At 49.3% G+C, this 18,620-nt stretch overlaps 1 pseudogene; it reads right to left on the bottom strand.

Annotated features, from left to right (window-relative positions):
• Nucleotides 1-7,185: 7,185 nt before the first annotated feature.
• LOC123829177 lies at nucleotides 7,186-7,286 on the bottom strand (annotated as a pseudogene).
• Between the last annotated feature and the right edge of the window lie 11,334 nt (nucleotides 7,287-18,620).

The raw sequence follows: 18,620 nt of genomic DNA, 5'->3' as shown, positions 1-18,620 counted from the left end.
TAGCTTAGGTGACAGTTAATAAGCTTATAAGTTAATAGGCATATAAAAAGCTATTGTTTCAGGAACTGATAGTATGACCCACCCTGACTCCAGGAGACAGCAAGCAGTCCACCTTTGTGCCTTAGGAGGACTGCAAGCTGTCGAGATGGTATCTGAGCCATTGTGCTCCAGGGGGAGATGCAGATAAAGACCACCCCCTGGGGTGCAGATGAAAGAATGCTGCAGCTTTTATCTGATGAACTTTCCCCCTGAATTCCAAACCCCTGACCTACTCTTTTCTTCTCCTTATAAAAAGAGTTGGTTTAAAATGGAATTTAATTCTGTACCCTCTGTTAGGGTACAGAACCCATCGTCTTGGTCATCTGAGTACAGCGCCAGTAAAGATTCAACCCCTGTCACCGTTCTTTGGTCTGGTCCATTGCTCTGGTTGTGACAGGCAGCCCGAACGCCGGCTTTTCCGGTTTCAGACTGGAGACTGGGGCCAGATTTGGTGAGGAATGGGGGGCTGCTACTTTTCAGAGCAGAGATTTGTTTTGGGATAGTTAATAGGGTAGTGCTATATAGGATTTCCTCTTTTATAAAACGGAAATAATGATACCTATGATAGGGTTTGGGGGAGGATGCAATGAGATCACAGTGTCTGGCCCATGGAAAGTATGTCGTAAACAGTAGCTGTGTCCAGAGGAAGGAAAGGCTGGGATACTCGATCAGTTCACTCATTTGGTGAGGCAGTGACAGAGTCACCCCCCACGCCAGGATGCACACCAATCGATGTCCGAGGATCTCCAGTCAAATGGAAAACCCAAAACAATCCTCATGCAAAACTCCGGTGAAAGTTGGGTTTGAACATGACCTAAACCTAGGCCCAAGGGAGACGTGGCCATCCTCTCTCTCCACTGAAACGCATGGGGCAGGGCCCACAGGACAAGGGTCACTGGGCCTACGCATCCAATCACAGTGGAGATCGTACACGCCCTTCCTCCAGGAGGGCGGCCTGTAAGGGTCTGTTAACCACACAAATCTGAACTTGGGAAGTGAAAGAAGGGTGGGGCCCTGAGGCCCTGCCTTTCAGAGCAGTTACCCCACCCACTGATGAAGAGAGCAATGAAAACGAGAAGAGAGGGGCAGCAAGTTTGGTTCCTCGAACATTCTCTCAAATGGGGAGAGAAGCAGGAGTCTTCTTTCCTGTATCTTGGGTCTAATGAGAAATTAAAATTTTACCTGATTCTCTTTTTTAAAAAAATTTTTTAAAGATTTTATTTATTTATTTTTTAGAGAGGGAAGGGAGGGAGAAAGAGAGAGAGAGAGAAACATCAATGTGCGGTTGCTGGGGGCCGTGGCCTGCAACCCAGGCATGTGCCCTAACTGGGAATCGAACCTGCAATGCTTTGGTTCGCAGCCTGCGCTCGATCCACTGAGCTACGCCAGCCAGGATTATCTGGTTCTCTTTAAGCTGCCAGCCATTGAGTGTTGGAGAGGGTGTTGCTGGGATGAGGAAGGGGGTGCACAAAGGCATGGAGCCACGCAAGAACAGCCACTCTGGAAAAGAGGCTGTAGCTCATTCTGTTCATAACGTGGTGAGCGTGTGGAGAAAACCCAGGAGAGGTCCTGGACAGGTAGGCAAGAACAAGATGGTGCGTCAAGGCTGATTAACTTGAAGAAAGGTGTCCGCTAGAATCTGAATGTTTATGTCTTCCCAAAACTCATGTGCTGAAATCCTAACCCCCAAAGGTAACGGGATCAGTAGGTGGGGTTTGGGGGAGTGCTCACGTCATGAGGGTGGAGCCCTCACACGTGGGGTTAGTGCCCTCAGAAAAAGAGGCTCTAGAAAGTTCTCTAGCCCTTTCCATCTTGTGAGGATCCAATAAGAAGTCTGTGACCCAGAAGGAAGGCCTCACCCCATTATGCTGGCACCCTGACTTCCAGCCTCTAGAACTGTGAGGAGCAAATTGTGACCAACTAGAAGCTCTCCAGTCTGCGGTATTTTGTTATAGCAGCTTGAATGGATTGAACTCAGAAATAAAAAGCAAACATATTTACCCACAAAATACTAGAGACATTCTCATTAAGACACAGGACAAGGACATCTGTTATTCCTGATACCATTCAGCATTTTTCCGGAGGTTCTAGATAACGCGATAACATGATATAGAAATACCTCAGCGATACTGCAGGTTCGGTTCCAGACCACCATAATAAAGAGAATTTCTCAATAATGCGAGTCATAATCTTTTTGCTGATGGAGGGTCTTGCCTTCTGTTTGTAAAAAAGTGCAATATCTGTGAAGTACAATAAAGTGAAGCCCAATAAAATGAGGTCTATTAAAAAAAAGAATAAGGCATGACAATTAGAAAAGACAAGACAAAATCACCACTATTTACAGATGGTGATTGCCTACGTCTTGCTCTATTACAGAAACAATTGGATTGGAAACTGTATTAGTCAGGTTGCTATAACAAATACCAAAGACGGGTGGTTTAAACAACAGGAGTTTATTTTCTCCTGGTTCTGGAGACTGGAAGTCCAAATTCAAGGTGTCAAGCAGGTATGGATTCTTCTAAGGCCTCTCGGCTTGGAGATGGCTGCCTTCTCTCTGAGTCTCCTACATGTGCTCTGTGTGAGCACACCCCCCCCCCCCCGTGGTGTCTCTTCCTCTTCTTACGAGGATAGGACTTCACTTTTATGAGCTCGTTTAACCTTAACTACCTCTTCACAGGCCTTATGCCCAGATATAGTTACATTGGGGATTAGGACTTCGACGTCTGAATTTTGGGGATCCGATTCAGTCCATAACAGGCCATAATCGGGCGTCTTGATATCTTTCCTGCTGCACTGGTCTAGAGGGGGAGGAGAAATAGGAAGGGTGAGAGACAGAGACCCACAGTAAGCAAGCATGCAGACTCTGTGTCTGCCCAGTTTCTTCACTTCTTGGAGAGAAGCGTGATGGGGAGAGAGGGAGCAGTCATGTGACACTAACTGAGGTTCTCAAGCGTGGCTGCTCATTAGAATAACCGGGGAGCGTCACAAAGTGGTCACTGCCTGGGCCCCAGCCACAGAGGTTTTGAGTTAATTGGTCTGGGGAGAGTCTGGGATGGTGTATTTTTTTTTTTTTTAGTTGAGATACACTTCACATACCATAAAACGTGCCTTTTTAAAGCGTACAATTTAGTGGTTTTAGTATAGCCACAAAGTTGCACAACTATCACATCTAATTCCAGAATATTTTCATCATCCCCCAAAGAAACCTCAGGCTCGCTGGCAGTCACTGCCCCTTCCTCCTGATCCCCAGCCCCTGGCAACCACCAGCCGACTTGGGATTTGTCTGCGCTGAACATTCCACGTGAACAAAATCATGCGGGACACGGCCTTTTGTGTCTGGCTTCTCTCACAGGCTTGCGTATTGTTTCTAAACCTCGCTGGGTGTGCAGCCAGGTTTAAGAACCGCTGTGCTAGCAGAGGTCCTTTCATGAGAACAAGAGAACTCCCAGAGGAATTCCTCTGAGCCTCATGGGGGAGTAATTACACAGTAAAATAAAAAATGAAATGAAATAAAATAAAATAAAATGAAATGAAATAAAATAAAATAAAATAAAATAAAATAAAATAAAATAAAATAAAATAAAATAAAATAAAATAAAATAAAATAAAATAAAATAAAATAAAATAAAATAAAATAAAATAAAATAAAATAATTTTAAAAATCCCAGCAGCTCCGGCAGGAAAAGCTGATAAAGAGCTGTGATGCCCCCCCCCCCGCCCACTGGGTGACATGCTCCCCCCTGACCAATCACAGTGGCCAAGGAATAATTGTAAGATTACTTCTTCAGACTTTAGCCAAAGGAAAATAAGAGAGTTGCTGATAGATTTTAAGTAGGGGGTCAGGGGTGGGGGAGAACATAATTAGATGTAGAAACACTTGTCTAGAAAGTTTAAACTGAAAAGGAAAATCGATTAGCCTGAGACAGCATATTGAGAGTCTCATGCAATGATTCTTCTACCAGTGGGGGGAAAAAAAGATATCCTTTGTTATCGGCTGAATGTTTATGTCCCGCAGAATTTCTGTGTTGAAGCTCTAATCCCCAGTGTGATGGTATTTGGAGGTGGGGCCTTGGAGAGATAATTAAGTTAAGGTCACGAGGGTGGGAGCCCATGCTGGATTTAGTGTCCTTGGAAGAAGAGGAAGAGAGACCAGAGCTCTCTGTCCACCATTTGAAGACACAGCATGAAAAGGGCTCTCATGGAATGCAGCCATGTTGGCACCCTGACCTTGGACTTCCCAGCCTCCAGCACTGTGGGAAGTAAACTTCTGTTGTTTCAGCTACCCAGTCTATGGTATTCTGTCTTGGCAGCCCACCCCGACTAACACATTCTCAAAATCCAGCTAGCCTACCCAGAAAACAAAGGAGCCTGAGTGAGGATCTAGTTAAATGACACCATGGGCTCGCAATCAACAGAAGCCAGATCGTGGCAAACTGCAGAACAGATGATGTGTTTCTTTTTACTTTCAGTAAATAAATGCAAGGAAAATAAAGAGATAGAAGGAGAACCAGGGAATTGCAAGACATTTAAAGGCGCAGCAACCAGTCACCACGTACGGATCTTATTTGGATCCTAAATTCTAAAAACTCATGACATATATGAGGAAATTAGAAATCTGGAAAATAGCTATTTAGCGATATTAAAAAAAATTTTAATTCTTTTTAGGTGTAACATTTTTAAAATCTTTCTCTTTTAGACACGCACACTAAAATATTTGTGAATCAAATGCTAGGTTATGTGATACGTGCTTCAGAGTATAGCGTGATGGCCTAGAGATTGCAATAGGGGTGAAGCGGGCCTGGCCTGGGTTGATGGCTGCTGGTTCTGGGTGTATGGGAACACCAGAAAATTACAATAGTCTGTCTTCTTTAATGCATCTACAAAATTTTGCATAAAAAGTTTAAAAGTAACAAAAATTTCTATTTATAGCAAAGCAGTCCTGCCTCCACTTTTATAGTGGTTAGAGTCTTTGCTTATATGTCAAAGTACTGAAACTACATTTCCTTTAAAGAGGAGGAGGAAAAAGAACACCCTGGGTTGGGGGGGGCAGGTGGAAAACTGCAGGAGAAAAGTCCAATTAGGGGGTTATTTGAATGCCCCCCGGGATGATGATGATGATGGCAGGAGGGAAAAAGGAAAGATAAAGAGATACTTAGAAAGTGAAACACTGGGTATTTGGTATATAAAGGAATTATGGCCAATGCTTCCATATCTGGTGTCTGGTTGGGTGTGGGGAGTGACAAGAGAGACGGCCCTTGAGTGTGAGGCCCAGTCTCTGGGTTGGGGCAGAGGGTGGCACCGTTTGCTGAAGTAGAAAACATCAGAAGAGGAGAAAGTTCGAGGGGGAAATGGTAAGTTCAAGTGTTCCCACAGAGACTTGGAGGTTCCCATGGGACACCCAGGTGGAGCTGTGCAGTTGATAAAGAGGCCCGGAAGGAGGTCAGGGCGATCCCTCACTCTGGAACCTGTTAGGGTAGGGCAGGCAACTGGGGCCACGGGGGACAATGAACGTGCGTGCGGAGGGGGACTAGGAAGAAATAAAGAACTTGGAGAGGGAAGGAACATCCGGACCCAGAAGAAGGCCAACTTTAAAAGGACAGGTGGAGAAAGAGGAGCCCACAAAACAATGGGAAGGAAACAGAAAAGCAGAACTAAGGAGTGTACACTTTATGGAGTTATAAGAAAAGCAACCGGGAAAGGGAAATAAGTCCAAGAAGAGAAGAACTTCCTACAGGTGTGAGCAAGCTGAGGCACTCTTCAGTGATACACACGGCTGGTTACTGATTCTAAAGAACGTCCGTAATCGTCCGTCCTTGCGGCCAGGATGTCTGCTCTCCTGTTAGCCTTATAAACACTGTCTGCAGGACATGTTGCTCTGGCCTGGGGCAAAGGCTATTTTGCCCAGTCCAAATATTCCAAAAGTTCAAGGAGCAAGATGTGCAAGCAGTTCCCTTGCAACGGCTGCTCTGGCTCTATTTTATTTTATTTTTTTATAAGAACTTTTTTATTTTTCAGTTAGTTGACATACAACAGTACATTAGTTTCCAGTGTACAACCCAGCGATCATACATTTATGTAACTTACGAAGCAATCACCGGATAAATCTAGTACCCATCTGACACCACGCATAGTTATCACAATATTGTTGCTCTGGCTCGATTTTAAAATGGCTCCACTTAGAGCCCTGTTGGTTAGAGTGTCATCCTCAAACTCCAAGGTTGTGGGTTTGGTACCTGGTCAGGGCGCATCCAAGAATCAACCAATGAATGCATCAGTAAGTGGAACAACAAATCGATGTTTCCCCCTCTCTCCCTCTGGCTGGCGTAGCTCAGTGGATTGAGTGCGGGCTGCGAACCAAAGTATCGCAGGTTCGATTCCCAGTCAGGGCACATGCCTGGGTTGCAGGCCATGGCCCCCAGCAACCGCACATAGATGTTTCTCTCTCTCTCTCTCTTTCTCCCTCCCTTCCCTCTCTAAAAAATAAATAAATAAAATCTTTTAAAAAATAAATAAATTAATATGTCTTCACTTATGTCAATTTCTCACATCAGTTTGTCTATTTTTTTTTTATTTCTAGCAATTTTGTTATCTATTTTGAAGCTCCGTTATTTATTAGGTACTAGACATCATGTATGAAATACAGATATAATTTGAGGTTCTGGGTGACGGTAAGATTTATTTTGGATTCTGGCAGGCAGTTAGGGTCTGGAACAGATACCCTTAGTTTCCATTATTAGAAGGAAATTCTAATCAGATGGTGAATTAGATGATTTCTGATACCCATATCTCCCAATTTTAGAAAACGGGGATGTGGTGTGTACTCGTGGAGTGAAAGAGTGAATGAACTCGTGCCTGTGTTCCTTTCTCTGGACCAGCAGGGCATCCTGTGTTTGCTCCCTTTATTTGGTTTTCCAATGAGGCCTTAGTGTCTGTTAGTACATCACTTGTATAACATGAAATGAGAAATAGTAAAAGAAGTAATTCATTCGGAAGCGGGATCCTGCACTTCACAGGAATGTCTTCCTGAGAAAGCGGGAAAAGGGTACTTGGGCCTGGGGTAAAAATGGAAGGCACAGTCAGGAGTCGCCCCCTATTGGTCAATAAGGTGAAATCCCTCGTCTCAGATTTTATTTTATTGTCTTTATTTTAAATGTGGAACACTTCACGAACTTGCGTGTCGTCCTTGCGCAGGGGCCACGCTAACCTCCGCTGCATCGTTCCAATTTGAGCACGGCGTAGGGGCTGCCGAAGCCAGCACTCGTCCCAGATTTAATGATCTGTGGGACTGAGCCCTCTATGAACAACCGAACAAACTCAGAATTTCAGGAAACCAAGGGCAAGCCGTTTGCTGAAACACACAGGGAGTTACCAATGCTGCTGCGGTGAAGAGCCAGGATCTCAGGGCTCCAAGGTCAGAGGCCTCCAAGGCCAAAGACTGCCAGCCTTAACCTTATCCTCATAAATCAATCCTCCTGGGGATGTCAGACCTGCCACTAGCTTTGGTGACCCATTAGCTGTAAAGAAATATTTCGAACTTAACTTTCCAATGTATCATAAATATATCACACTTGTTCAAAATGAACCACTTCACCCATACATTTCCTCCCTCCCTCCCTTCCTTCCTTCCTCGCTTCCTTTCTTCCTCCTTACATCCCTCCCTGCCCGCCTGCCTCCCTCCCCTCCCCCTCCTCCTTCTCTCTCTCTTTCCTGTCTAAGAAACTTTATCCTTAAAACTGTTCATGAAATAATTATAGAGTGTCTCTTTATTTTTAAACTATGTATTCTCTGATGTCGTGATATTTAGGGTGAAACCTAATGAACAAAATGGAAAAATTACCATTTTTTTACCATTTTTTGTTCCTAAGGGTTTAAAATGTATTAGAGATAATGATCTTTTTGTCTAAAAAGAACTTTGCCACCCCGTAATTCATCAAAATTATCTTAAAAAAATTTTCAGTGTAAGTCGTCACCTATGGAGAGAAATTTCTACACTATTCCAGCTGCTTCTATGTCCAAGGGCAGACCCAGAGTCATCTTAGGATTTTCATTATTTTTTTAGTTTTGAACACGTAGGGCAAGCAGGCACTCGTTGCCCTGAGTGGAAAGTGGCATTATGCTTTTTAAGGGGTTGATGAAAGCTGCCCCTCCCTTAATTCCTCTGGATGAGCATCCAGTGCGGTTGCCTGGGAGAAAGAGTGTAAACTCGCCTGACAGTCGAGGAGCCTCGTGGGGCCAAATATTCCGGGTCCCTCTCTCTCTTTGAGAGTCAAAGGCAGGAGAACCTTTTGGGATAGATGAAGGCTCTTTTGACAGAAAAGAAAACCAAAGTCTCCGAGGAACAATTCTGGGAAGGACATCTGGACTGGAGGCCAGGGGTGGGAGGGTGGAGAGGTGGTTGGGGGGTGTCAAGGGGCTTAGTGAGGATTCATGGGGACACACCTGGAGGCTCAAGGGTGAATGCACACAGGTGACAGTTAGTAGACTCTACTCGGCTGCTGCGTTCTGTTGAAGGCGGCTGGGGCTCCTGTTCTGGTGAAAGTGTTCAGGAGAGTCTTGTTCTAGGGATCAGTGCCTCCTCCACACCACACCTGGAAGGGAATGTCAAAGGTCAAAGTGGAGGGCTTCTCAGGGCGCCTCCTGGCTTTGCCACTTGACAAAGGCCATGGATTTGCAGGCCCCTCTGTTAGCAGTACATATTTTGTGCATCCTCTTACTAGCCATATTCTTTATGCTGAGTAAACTGTGTATCTGTTTGTACTAATAGGGGTGTGAGTTTGCAATCCAACGACCTAGAGAAGTCTGCGTTCATCAGTCCTGGGCCTCAGGCCTGGGCTGAGTCTTCATGGGGATCCTGTGCTGTTTTCTGAACAGGGTGCGGCTGAGGAGGAGGCTCTGGACTCAACTGCTGGACGCATTGGCGTGATCCAAGATAGCTTTGAACTGAGAGCGTGGGGGGCGTCCTGGTGGCAGCCTTAGGGATCCAGGCCGGGCCTCTGCAAAAAGAGCAAGTGTCCACCTAACAAGGAGAGGCCATGGTCAACAGCCTCATGTTTATGGTCAACACTGAGGGTGGCTGGAAGTGCTGGAGAACTAACCATACTTCCTGTTCTCTCTGCCAACGCCTGTAGTGGGATTGACTCCCACTGACCCACATGAGTGCACCCCTGACATTCCTGGACATTTCAGGGAGGAAAGGAAATATTTTCAAGTGGAGACTCAGAACTTTTTGTCCATACAGGCAGGCGGGTACTCCAAAAAATTAATTGGAAAAATTAGAGACCTGACTTTGTGTGGGCCCCTAACAGTATGTGGTTGAAGCAGGTCAGCTAAGTACAAGGTCTCCTAATTTGTCGCACTGATAGTCCCCCAAGTCAATGCCATTATCTTTCTGTGGCCTTCTGCCCTCTTCGTGCATATGGGTCCTGGGGTGGAGCTGGTATCATCCTCGAGTTCTCTGCCTCCAGGGAACCGTGTTCAGACCTCGTCACTTCCTCAGAGGCTCGGCTGAAGGATGAGCGTTTTGTAGCCACGTTTTGAATTACTCGGCTTCATTGCTCTGGCCCCCGCTGATTGGACCAGGGGCGAGAAACTGGCCCAGGGAGACAGTCCGTGAGCTAGTCCGTGAACTCTACCACCTGGCACTAAGAGATGAGCTGCAGTGAACTGGTGGTCTTAAACATTTTAACTAAGATATATAGAGAATGAGATATGGAGACATTGGAATCTTCCCATCCTACTGGTAGAAATGTGAACGGGCGCCCTGGCTGGTGTGGCTCAGTGGATTGAACACTGGCCTGTGAACCAAAAGGTCGCTGGTTCAATACCCAGTCAGGGCACATGCCTGGGTTGTGGGCCAGGTCCCCAGTTGGGGGTGTGCGAGAGGAAACTGATTGGTGTTTCTCTCCCTCTCTTTCTTCCTCCCTTCCCCTCGCTCTAAAAGTAAATAAAAAATAAAATCTTTTAAAAAGAAGAAATGTAAAATGTGCTGCCACTGTGGAAGACAATCTGGCAGGTCCTCAAAAAGTTACAGAGTTACCATATGATCCAGCAATTCCACTGCTAGGTACACACCCAAGTGAAGTACAAACACGTGTCCACACAAAAATGTGTACACAGATGTTCATAGCAGCATCATTTAAAATAGCCGAAAAGTGGAAACAGCCCAAATGTCATAAACTGATAAGGGGTCAACGAAACTCGGCATAAGCACACTCTGTGTTTTCGGCCATGAAAAAGGAGGGAAGCACTGATCCACGCTATGACACGGATACACCTTGAATCCTTGTGTGAAAGAAGCCAGAGTGAAAGAAGCCAGTCACAAAAGACCACGTATTACATGATTCCATTTACAGGAAACATCCAGAGCTATAGAGACAGGAAGTGACTTAGTGGTTTCCAGGGGTGGGGAGGCAGGGAGGGGTAGGGGAAATGGGGAGGAAATGCTAACGAGTACGGACTTTCTTTTTAGGGATGAAAATGTTCTGCAATTGATTGTGATTAACGTTGCACAACTCTATGGGTATACTAAAAATCACTAAATTGTCCTGGGTGGTATGGCTCAGTGCATTGAGTGCTGGCCTGTGAACTGAAAGGTCGCTGGTTCAATTCCCAGTCAGGGCACATGCCTGGGTTGCAGGCCAGGTCCCTAGTTGGGGTCGATGTATATATTGTACATTGATGTTTCTCATCCTCTTTGTCTGTCCCTTCCCGTCTCTCTAACGCTAAATAAATAAAATCTTTAAAAAAAACAAAAAATATAAAAATCATTAAATTATATGCTTTAAACCGATCAATTGTATGGTATGTGAATTATATCTCAGGAAGGCTGAAGTTGAAAACAAGGTATGCGGAGAACGGGACAGTGGAAGAGGAAGCTAAAAGGCTCAGATGAGACCACGTGTAAAGAGAGACCACACGGCCGTGGAGAGCCTGCGGAACCAAAGCTGGGAGTGTACAGAAGCTGTGTCATTCCACTGCCACCAGGGCAGTGGCCGCCCTCTCTGGAGACCCTTCTACGACTTCCCAGAACGCTGCCCCACAGAGCTGTAAGCCAGAAGAAGCCCACCCTGCCCCCCAGGATGCGAGAAATCAGCTCCACCGGCCTTCTGACTTGCGAGTTCATGCCACTGTTTACTCCCACACCGCGGTGATCGTTGGAAGGAAACAGTTCCAAGACTCTGTAGCTCACGGGGTACCATGTTACAGATGTTCCCAGGACTTGTCCCCCGTGATTTTCCATGTGACTGGTTCCCGACTGAGGCCTCTTTGCTGGAGGGTTGTCTGTCTGTCTTACCCTGCCGGTCTCGCTGGGAGAATGACAGCAGACGTGTGGGGTTTTGTGAGGCTGGGCACGCACGCCTTGGACTGTCCCTCTTAATCGTTACCCTTCCACATACAAAATGTCGGGGGACCCTGACGGGTGACTGCTATGGTTAGGGACCAACTGCCGGGGCATGAAGGGCCGGTGGGCTCCTACAGCCCCCACTTCTATGATCCTTTGTGTGTACCAACTGTGGGGTCCAGCTCCCAGCGCCACGCTGCTTCCGGTTGTCCTTTGCTGAGGTCATTCTCCCTGGAATGGCCAGAGATCGCCAACTCCAGTGCTTCCCTGATGGCATCCCCTGCCCTGACTCCTGCGTCCTCATCACTGCTGGGAGAGAAGAACAGAGCAAGTGCGGGAAGGGCCGGCAGTTAGTCCGAGACCTGACCCTGGGTCCCTCCGGGTCCGCACTGCCCTTCAGCTCTGCTCCCCCAAGGCCTGGCCTGGGTGTTGCCTGGGTCCCTGGACTCAAAGATCTTTGCAGTACACCCCGTAGCTTGAGACCCTTTTGTGGGGGCGGGTGTCTCTGTGTTCCCTGTTCTTCGCGACTGTGAAAGCCCTGCCTGGAATGCACTGTGTAAAGCTGTCATCCAGACGTGAGCAGGAGGTAGCAGAGCGGGGGAGGGACGCAGGGAGGGAACTGAGCGATGTGCCATTGCCCCTCCCCCGCCTCTGCCCAGGAGCCGCCTGGAGGCTGGAAGGCAGGAGCAACAGCGCAGACCTGTTCCTTGGCCCTTTGCTCCTTGCCATCAGGCCGCACAAGGGCAGACTCGTAGGAACAGGGCTCAGGCAGGGCAAGCTGTCTTCAGGATCAAATGTGTTACGTGGTGTAGGATCAGGTACATTTATTCTCACTGTTTAACTGAGGGAGAAGCCGAGGCTCACACAGGTTAAGAGCCTGCCTGAGCTCACAGGGAGGCAGCGAGTGAGGAAGCTGGGATGCGAGCTCAGCCTATCGGACGGACGGCAGAGCCCACTCTCGACCACTGCCCTTAAAATGCACGTGGACGGTGCCGGCCGGTGAAAGAGAAGGGACTTGACTGCGAGTCTCCACGTGGGGACCTGCAGGCAGCCCGCTGACGTGCTCAGCACAGGACAGCTTGACGGTAGACCTGCTCTGAACTAGACGCAACAGGTGCTGCTGGCAGCCTTTGGGTGAAAGGGTGAAGGACGGGTGGGCCGGGTGGGAGAAGAGAAAAGAGCTTCAGCGAGACAGAGAGAATGGGAACAGGGAGCCCAGTTCCCTCTCCCTGCAGCCATTTCTCCCCTTGGTTTCTTCCTCTCCACGTGAGGGACAGCTGAGCTGGGGAACCCCGGGCCCCAGTTGTTGCTCTCTCCACCCACAGGGGCCGAGGGACGGACAGGAGGACTGGAGACAGAATTAATTATTCAGAGCACAGTGGGGCTTGAAACTTGCTTACTGGCAGCTGAGGGCCGACTCTGGCCCGCAGATGGATTTTTGGGGGGCCTGCAGGGTTTTTAAAACATTTAAAAATATTTAAAAATTGAGAGATTTCCCCCAAACAGACTTCTGGTATTTTTGAAAATTGGAAAGTGTTTATTATAACATTGGACTCATTGACCCCACCAAGCAACCACTGGCTGGGGCTGAGCAGCACCTGTCTGCCCCCTGCCCACCCCCCACACACACACTGTGGCAGCTGACTCTGCCACTCCTCCACCTGGTGGCCCTGTGAGCACTGGAGATTGTACCCACGGAAGGCCTGGGCTGCCGCAGAGCTGACTGGGTGCAGAAGGAACCCTGGGACTGGAATCCAAGGTTCCTGGAGAACACCAGGCGGTGTTCGCTTTCCCATGTGCCTTTAGGCAGCAGCGCACATCAGATGGATGTTCGGCAGGAACAGGGTCCCAGAAATATGGACCCAGAGGAGCCTGGGGTCTGGAAAGTGGGAGCCAGTGACCCAGGGAGAACCCCAGCAGTATGTATCAGTCAGGGTTCTCCAGAGAAACACGTGCATGTATGTGAGTGTGTGTGTGTATGTGTGTGTGTGTTTTAAGAGATTTATTTTAAGGAATTGGCTCACACAATTGTGGGGACAGGCACGTTGGAAATCTCTAGGTCAAGCCAGCAGGCCGGAAACTCAAGCAGGAGCTGATGCTGCAGTCTTGGGGCAGAATGTCTTCTTTGCTGAGAAACCTGTTTTGCTCGTGAGGCCTTCAACTGATTGGATGAGGCCCACCCACACTATCAAGGGTCATCTCCTTCACTGAAAGTCAGCTGATTGTGGGTGGTAACCACAACTGCAAAATACCTCCACAGTAATCCCTAGGCTAGGGTTTGACTAAATAGCTGGGTACTATCCCCTAGCCAAGCTGACTACACAGTGGTAAGAGCCATGGGTCGAGGAAGGGAGCCAGGGGTCCTTATGGTTTCCCAGTGGGTAAGCAGGAGGGTGAGCTGGGCAGTTGTGATGGTAGGAGTCCTGGGAGGAGTCTCCTGGGAGGACCGCCCCCCCCTCCACCCAGGACTGCGCCCTTTGCCCACAGGAGAGAGGGGTTGCAGAGGGGAATGTGGTGGATGGGACACCAGGGGGTGACCTCAGCTGGCTCCTTCCAGATATTTGGGAATAAAGGGGGTAAACTGAGAAGCAAGAAAGGCTCCTTTATGGTCTGCATTTTAGTAGGCGAAGGACAAGGAAGGAGTCAGTTAGTTGGCAAGGAGGAAGTGGAAAGGCGCAAGGGAGGGGCCAGTGGTGGGATTTCCCTTTGGACGAGAGGGGATCTTCTTCAGCAGCAGGGCTGTGGAGGGATCACAGCCTCCGTGTGGGCCAACCCAGGACATCAGGGCCAAGCCCTGGCTAGAGCAACAAGGACAGGAAAGGGAGTGTTCTAGAAAAGTCCCCCTCTCCCTGGGATACTTTTTCCAGTCCCCTCCTCACCTCCTCCAGGCTGGCTTCCAGTTGCACCTGGAACTCTGCCCCCCTTGTCTGGGCCTCAGGTCTGGCAAGGACCCACGCGGGTGACCTGTGGCCACCTCCCGCTCCCTTCCACTGAGTGCGACAGTATGACACAGCTGGCTCCTCTCCTGTCTCACTCCGCGGGTCCTGGCCCCGCCTCACCCTGCACAGCACTGTGCCCAGGGACTGCAGCGGCTCTTCCTGGCTTCCACGGGTCCCTAGTGGGCAGTGCTGGACAACAGGCAGCTTGAGTAGCAGGAAAGCAGGGGCACGCCCAAGCACGCACAACTGGAGGAATTTAATGTTTAATGTTTCCATAGCAACAGAGTACACAACACGGCAAATTCAGATCATCCTTACACTTCTCTTGAGGCTTACTATTGTTTTTATTTTATGCAGAGGGGGAGGGACCACACTTTTTTTTCCACGTTCACGGCCTCCGAGGGATTCATCGAGCCCTGGCTGTTGCCCTTCCACACAGCTCAGAGGATGTGGGGGCACGTCCCAGAGACGGGGAGCACTGCTCAGGAAGGGCTCGCTGGAACACAGAGGGCGTGTGCGCCTGCCTGAGCTTTTCTCTGTGCCGCCTCAAAGTTGAAAACATGCTGGAACACGGAAAGAAAGGTATTTGCCTGAGTGACTCAGACGTGTTCCAGCATTTTCCCACAGGCTCCTGCACGGCCCAAAATAACTGCAACCCTGGATCCCGTCCCCTGGCATAGGGTTACATTTGTATAGTGTTACAGAACAGTGGGCACAGTGGCCACGCTCACATGGGAGCTGCAAGAATGCACAGCCCAGCATGGAGACCTTGCGGCCCGGCTGGGCCGGGAACCGAGGGAGAACACGGGGACCACAGCGGGAAGAAGTGTGGACTCACCAGGATCACCCAGGCCACCGCGAGGGGCTGTGGTGAACACCCATCTCTCGCAGAGGAGGAGAAAAAAGCCCAGAAAGAGGCAAGTTCAACTTGCCCAAACTTATACATCTGGGGATTACAAGAAAAAGTTGCTGGGGGAGCTGGCCCTGAAGTCTCGTTGGCTAATACTGGTATTTGTTTCGGAATAAACGCCAGGTTAGCCCGGGAATCATGAAGCTCTCAGGTCAAGGGAACTCGAAGGGCCTCCTGGCCGTCCAGGGTGCCTGTGTGCCCAGATCCGGACACCAACACAGGAGTAAGGCGGTGTCAGAGGGGGCCTGCCCTCGGGGTATGTCCAGCCTCGTGCAGGAAATGACTGAAGACCTTACACCTGGAAAACAACTGGGCCCCGGCAGACAGACCACAGGCCGGTGGGAGTTTGGGGGAAGTCGGGTCTGAGAAGGGCGCACTCCAAAGTGAGGAGGTTTCACAAAAAGCCGGGCCAGATCTGGAAAAGGAGGCAGAGTGCGCAAGCGCAGGCACTAAAGGCAGGACGGGACCAGAGGAGGAATATGGACACGGAGGGAGGGAGGAAGGAGAGGTGTTCTAGAAAGCCCTGGACACCAAAGCCAGGGGTCTAGGCCTCCGGCGTTAAAGCCGCAAGTGACTTTCAGTGTAGACGTCCTTACTTACTAGTTCAAGATCACTTGCTTTATCTGGGAGACAGGAACGATCTCACAGAATTTGGACACTTTATATAAAACCAACCAATGCCCTGACCTAGGAAGAGGTGAGTGGTTCTTAGACAGCCCTTTCTCTCTTGGCCACCGCAGCCCAGTCGGTGCTAAAAATGGTGAGACGAACAAGGCCTTTGATGTCTCCTGGGCCTGGGCCTCTGCCCCTGGCTCTGCGGGCGTGGGCACGGCACTTCCTGTTTCCTCGCCCAGTACACGAGGACGTTAACAGCTAATGCTCGTCGTGTGCCAGGCACACGTGTGTCTGAGCTTCCCTTGTCTGAATTCATTCAATTATTCTCCCCCCCCATCCCCCCGCAACCACCGATTTGACAACTGAAGACACCAGGAAGGAAAAGGCCATGTAACGTGTCCATTGACCTCGAGCTGTTCCATGAAGCTGTGACTTGAACTGTGGAGCTCTGAGTCAAGTCTGTGTTCTAAACTGTGTTCTCACAGAGGCCGTGGGGATGATTACATCAGCTCAAACCCTGACACCAGGAGATCCTCAGTGGATGTCTGCCCCCGGATGTGTGCAGGAGTGAGGACCGTTGTGTTAGCAGCGGCCTTGCCGCCAGCTCTACAGCCAGCCCGTTGCCCCCAGGCCAGGCCCAGGGCCCACCAACACAGGCCCTGATACCCAGGCACCATCTCATATGGGCTAAAACTATTCTCACGACATTCGAGGGCTGCCTAGGATGATGTTTAGAGACAAAAATAACATCAACCTAATTCAGTAACCATTCGAGAAGCGTTAATGCTGAGGTCCATTGAGAATAGATGCCCAAGTCACAAGAAGAAATGGTCATATTCTTTCTCTTTGATTCATTTCAGCAACAGTCCCCTGTTGACACAGTTGAGTTTCTGGAATCAGCGGCGCGTCTTTAGCAGTCCCCAAATGAGTTCGCCCAGGAATGATGCTGGCAGACTCCCACGGGCATAACTTCAACCTCTCTCAGCAAGCTAAGAGTGGCAAGTGCACCAGCGTGTACTTCTCCGCCAGCGTGCAGCCCCGCCAGTCAGGCACCAATATTAAACTCAACCCAGTCACGAGGGATCCAGCTCCGGGCTCTCTTAAGCCAATGGGTTCCCTGGGAGTTCCAGTATCTCGGGCCTGTCTTTCTCTTCACTTTTGTTTTCAGGTTAACTTGGTAAGCAGTTAAGAAAAAAATCTACGAGAAATTCTGGGGCTGTGGTCCTTCCCAAGCCTTTAGAAGACACCGGCACAGGAAGCAGGATCTCCTTCCAGCCAGGGGCTTCGAAGTGCATCTGATCCTTGACCTCGGTGGCTTCTAGGAATCCAATCTGGGCAAATAAACCTGGTTCTGAACTGGTTTGGTGACTCAGAGACGTGTCAGGTAAAGATGACCCCAGGACTCTCAGAGCTCACGTTTCCAACCCCCTGTGACCTGGACTCCGAGGAACGCTCTGGCCAGCCTTGGGCCGTGCTGGGAACTGGCCTCCCCGCGCACGTCTGAAGCATCTTGGCAACTCGGTGAGACGTGCGGACGGCCGAGGCCAGCGGGGCAGAGACGCTGCCCACGTCGCACCTCGGCGGGGGCAGCCTGAGGAGGCGTGGCACACACCCCCCCATCACCAGGGTTCTCGACCCCAAGTGTGCCTGGGATGCAGCGTGATCTGAAACTGAGACACGACCAGGACCCCACTGTCCAGATGGAGGTGGAACCACAGCTCGCCTTCTCGCACAATCACAGAAAAAATTACAACTGAACTACGGAACAACTATCCCCCTGAATCGTCAGAAAACTGAGCTGTATGGGAGTCTGACACCCAAGGAATTAGAGAAGTCACATTAATCCAGATGGGCGGGAGGGGCAGAGACACGGGGAGGCGGAATGGGTGGTGGATAAAAATCAGGAGGGATACCTTGTGAGCGAGGGGTCCCAGCCCCACACCAGGCACCCCCAGCCCAGGGTTCCAGTGCCAGGAAGATGAGTCCCCATAACTTCTGGCTGTAACAAGAAGTGGGGGAAGGGGCAGAAGAAACAGGGATTATTATCAGGCATCTGCTCTTAAAGGGCCCGCAATGGATGTAGGACTCACATAGACTCACTCCCTCCGGGCTCCAGCACCAGGGCAGCAGCTGGAAGGGCACCAGTGGCATATGGGGAGAAACTTAAGTATCCGGCATCAGGGCGCATGCTGGGCAACAGCCTCCTCCTAAACAAAACTCCGGAGGCCGGGCAACAACCATAGTCCCCTTTGAGCCCTCCCCCATAGAGCCACAGAGCAGCGACACCATATCAGAGACTCCATCAATCAGGTTCACACGAGTTGCCCTGCCCTGGTGAATACCTAAGGCTGTACCCCACCCAATTTACCAGTGTGCTTTTCTACAACAGGCCACACTACTAAGACAGAGTCAAAGCAGCTCTACCTAATACATAGAAACAAACACAGGGAGGCTGCCAAAATGAGGAGACAAAGAAATATGGCCCAAATGAAAAGAACAGAGCAAAACTGAAAGAACAGAGCAAAACTCCAAAAAAAGAAGTAAACAAAATGGAGATAAGCAATCTATCAGATGCAGAGGTCAAAACACTGGTTATCAGGATGCTCAAGGAACTCACTGGGTACTTCAATAGCATAAAAATGACCCAGGCAGAAATGAAGGTTACAATAACTGAAATAAAGAAAATTTTACAGGGAATCAACAGTGGAGTGGATGAAACCAAGAATCAAATCAAGGACTTGAAACAGGAAGAAAGAAACAGGAAGGAAGAAAAAAA

The sequence above is a fragment of the Phyllostomus hastatus genome, unplaced genomic scaffold (assembly GCF_019186645.2).
Source record: "Phyllostomus hastatus isolate PE091 unplaced genomic scaffold, TTU_PhHast_1.1 phas_scaffold_1066, whole genome shotgun sequence".
NCBI lineage: Eukaryota > Metazoa > Chordata > Mammalia > Chiroptera > Phyllostomidae > Phyllostomus > Phyllostomus hastatus.
Note: the sequence above shows the minus strand (reverse complement) of the source record. Positions and strands in the feature narration are given on the sequence as shown.